This window comes from Pollachius pollachius, assembly GCF_949987615.1.
Source record: "Pollachius pollachius genome assembly, chromosome: 10".
NCBI lineage: Eukaryota > Metazoa > Chordata > Actinopteri > Gadiformes > Gadidae > Pollachius > Pollachius pollachius.
The window spans coordinates 15796540-15801132 of NC_136943.1; the positions used below are offsets into that span (position 1 = coordinate 15796540).

General features: G+C 45.7%; 1 pseudogene across 1 annotated transcript; it reads right to left on the reverse strand.

The window, feature by feature from the left end:
* Positions 1–448: 448 nt before the first annotated feature.
* Positions 449–1625, reverse strand: LOC307081909 (coiled-coil domain-containing protein 28A-like; annotated as a pseudogene). The gene is made up of 3 exons: positions 1451–1625; positions 1190–1383; positions 449–503 (listed from the first exon to the last, which is right to left on the reverse strand). The product of its transcript is annotated as a coiled-coil domain-containing protein 28A-like (transcript).
* Positions 1626–4593: the final 2968 nt, after the last annotated feature.

Sequence of the window (4593 nt, forward strand, 5' to 3'; positions counted from 1 at the left end):
AATTGTGTTACCATTAATGTTTTATCTGAGATTTACCTCGCTACAATGACCCACTAAACCCTGTACAAAGAGTTGGTATGCTCATAACACTAACTGTGGGTCTGATACTGTAGAAAAGTGTCCATTGATAGGCGTTTTAACATAAAGAAATTATAACCAAATACAAAAATATTTTTTTAATATATGTTTCTTACAGTAAAATACAATAAAATGTATTTTGCTGTAAATGGCATATAGGCTTTTAGTTCTGCACTTCATCTAATGCCTTGCTACATGCAATATCCCTGTTTCATAGATGCTTTCAAGATACTGCTTCCTTTAGCTTTTAGACACTTTGATTTGTTTGCTGAGGCATCAAACGTCATAACAACAAGGCACCGGTTTGATGTCTGACCGCGTCAGCAGCAACAGGGGTGTTGGGTAGCACATCGTCAACGCCTGGAGTTGGTCAGGGACTGGATGACTTGGGCAGGTCCCGGTTCTCAGCCAGGTGAAGCTTTTGTCTGGACACAGAACCATTAAGGGCTCTCACACTAACAAATGGGACATCCAGAACATAAACGCAGAAATTGTGGTTTGGTTCTTAGCACCTGGAGCTCCAGCTCAGCCCTGTGTGGAGCCGATACGTGGGTCCGGCCAAACAAAAGGAGACATTGATGTGCTTAGTTCTTCCAGCTGCGGGAACAAATGAGCGGTGTGTCATTAGTGCCACTGAATGGGTTCCTTGTTCAAACAGCTGTATGTGTAACTCTGTATATTAGCCAGTATACTGAACCCTAGTAGTGGTTGTACAGCAGAGGATACCCCGAACCGTGGCTATGTGGAATTAAATACCTTTTAATTAGGACTGAATTTAAGACCTATGTTCACTCCCCGAGGAAAAGAAAAAAAATATATCTATACATAATATACATATAATATCAATAATCTTATACTATTAATACATATTATGGATATAGTATATCAAATGTATTTTCTAAATCGTTATTTAATATATTTAACGCACATTTATTATCCATATATATTTGAAAAAGACAAGGAAATACATGATTTATAGATGGAAAAATTCTAATATTATGAAATGATATACATAAATGATGTCACAAATGTTTTACATCATATTTGTATTGATTTCGTTCCTACTGCGGGCCGTCCCTAGGGCCCCGGGGCCCGGCGGTGGGGGGAGCTGATGTTGCAGAGCAGGTGCTCCAGGTTTCAGAGCAGGTGCTCCAGGTTCCGGTCGGAGGCGCTCTTCCTCTGGTCCTCGGACAGCTCCTCCACGTGGCTGTCCAGACTGAGGTGCAGCCGCGCCAGTGCAGTCCATTGTTGTGACCACAAGCCCATTAGGAGTGGTTCCTCCTTTCATCTCTTGGGACCAGACCTCTGACTGGGACCAGACCACCGACTGGATAATCCCCTGGTGGCCAGGCTGGTGGGAGGGCGGATTTACCGAAGGCCGAAGTGGAAGTCGTTGAGGAGGTTCAGGAGCCCGTCCTCCATCTCCCGCGTGTCCAACACGTCTGTGAGGAACGAGTGTGCTGCAGGGGGGAAGACTTGACCAACTTGCTGGGCCCTGCCGGCTTGGGCCTGGTGAACTCAGGGAAACACACCAGTGGTTGAGACATAGCCCCTATACAAGGGATCTGGACCGATGCTGATCTGGGATCAGTTTCCAAACAATCGGTTGTATCAAAAATAGAAATATTGATACGCAAAAGAATGATCCTATAGCTGAAGATAGATAACCCTTGTATGATGTCGAATAAGGGTAAGCTGTTGTCGCTTAGGTCATTGAGAAAATAATATTAATACAACCATAAACATTTGGCCCATGGCCATACTGGGATGAGGTGACATGTTGGCCCACACAGACCCGTAAGCAGCGGACCCCCCTGCTATAGCACCCCTCTTTACCACAAACCGCTGTCATGACCCACCGGGGGGGTGGGTCATGACAGGGGCGGGCACTGCGACCGTGGGGGGCACTGCGACCGTGGCGACCTCTTTGGGCTGTCCCAGAGGGATCCACGGGGGCTTCTCCACTTGTTTTCGCAATGGTTCCAATGCAATAGTTTAGCGCGTTTCTTGCATACAAATGATTCATTCAACATTAGGCACTCTATATTCTATGTCAACATATTTTTCCACATGTAGAGCTCATTTCCTCTACAACTCTTACAACAACTCTCTAACTTTCCATTAATCTAAGGGAAATCATGGTTGCTGCGGTAAGCGATCCTGTTTAGTGACAGCAGTCATCGACGACTTGGCTTTCGCGGGTGCAGTAAAAGGTTCCTGGTAACAGCAAGCTCCACCAATAATCACCAGGCATGTTACACTTTAGGATTATTGGTAGTGTAGTGGTTTACAAGACATCACTAATAAAACGTGGTTTTCTAAAACCTAGATGTTTACGTCTATAACTTGTGGCTTCTGCAGGAGAATATACCATTGTTTCACAATATAACGTTATGTGGTACGTAAACTTCGGACCGTTACGGCTTTTAATCAAAACCTCTCAATTAATGGGATTTTTATTTCCGGAACCACACTGTTGCGCTTTATAGGAAAGCCCAACCCTAGTGCCAAACACAAAAACCGGACCGTTATAGGAAACCGTAACCCTAGAATGAAAACCAAACCCTTGATCCACAAAACAAAACCTATAGCATTACCATAATTGGAAACCCTAACCAAGATGCCTACTCTTACAGAAAACCTGCCCCCTAAAACTTAACCCAAATGTTGACCCCAATCCTTATTGGGGAGGTGCAAAATATCACCGCATAGAGTAACTCCGTTGAGGATGGTACAAGAGGTAGGGATGTAGGGGATATTTCAAGTGATAGGTTATCTTTCCTTAATGGTTATGTATGCAGCTTTGATGCAAAGATTTGTTCGCTCTTTCATTTGACTATATCAAACCAATCTAGGGATGAGGATGAAAAGGCAGTTCAAGTTCCTGCTTTGAGTGAAGCAGGTAAAGATAACAGGCTAGCCTTTTGATGATTCTCACAAAAACAATATGATGATGATGATGATGATGATGATGATGATGGTAATAATCATAATGTTAATGTTACCGGCGCCAGATCTAGGGGAATCTGGGCAGGTACAAGGCCCACAGGCTGGTTTGCGCTGTAGGTAAGACGAAGTGGAGAACAACAGTATTCAATCTTACTCAAGCAATCAACAGTTTATTTAGTCGAGCTATGGTCTCCATGGCAACCCACTACGGCAACAGTGCACAGTGCCATCTAGTGGCATGAAAATAAATACAAAAGCGGTTAATGCAATTAACAGCTAAAACCATAAAATGGGAGGCGGAACTGTTTTATTGCACAAGCCATTTTCTATACCCGTTACACTCTCCCCTACTTTAAAAGATGTCACCTGGCATCTAGAACTAAACTATATGTGGCGCTGTCTGTCAAGTAAGTCATCGATCAGAACATCAGATTAGGAGTCAACACAGCTTGGGGAGGGTAGTAGCACATCTCAGGAAACAATGGGTAGGTGGGCACGGGATGCGGGACACAGTACAATGCATTCGTTCCCATTCTCCAAGGCTGCTAGGAAGGTTGTCCCGAATAGTCATACCTGAAGATGCTTCTGGGTTTCACTGGTCTGGTGGACCTCCGCAGTTGCTGTTCTACCCCTCTCACTGGCTGAGGAACAGGCACAAAATATGTCTCAGGATCCTGAGGACTTCCACTCTCCACAGCATCATCCCTGTGTTGTTCCTGTCCTTCCACAGCTGGGGACGGATCTAAATTTCGTGGTGCGGGCATTGGCTCTGCTGTCATCAAAGGGTCAGATGGTTCTGCCTGCCATACATCCTCAGACTCCAGGGCTCGGTTCAAAGGCTGATATGCTGGAGCCACAGCCCTCAGCTTGCTGTGAAGTTCACGTTGAGGTGAATGGTGTCTGACATACACAGGCAAAGGTATGAGGTTGTATGAGCACTTTCCCCTTATCACAAGAGGTGCTGGAATCTGACTTGGTGGCTTCTCTGGGCTGAGCATGATGTCTCTGTCTTTGTGGCTTCTTCTCCACACCAGTATCACATTCGCCATGACTGACTGGCAAGTCACTGACAGGCAAGAGGAGGTTGCGGTGGAGAACACGGAGGGTTCGGTCACCTGTTTCTGCTTGAACATGATAAACTTGACCGTCTCCTAGCCTCTCGATGACACGGTGGATCTTTCCTTCCAAGTAAGATCGGAGTTTGCCTGGGCCACCTCTCTCAGACAGGTTCCTGACAAGCACACGATCACCAGGATGCAGCATGTTGCTGTTTTCTGAGGCAATCCGGTATGCCTCCTGTATCCGGGAAGCCCAGGTCTGGGCATTGTTGGGGCAAAATAACCTGCTGAGCACATCACATGGCAGTCACCTTATAATATAGTCAACTTTTAACACATAACACATACATGAGAATATAGTCAGGTCAGGGCCGGAGCCAGGGCCCCATATCTCCTCCCGGCAGATAGTAGACACTCAGACAATGCACCAGTCATCCTCAAGGACGGGAGGACCACAACGGATGAATGCTCTGAAGCTCTCCCCCGTAAGGAGGAACACAAGAAGATA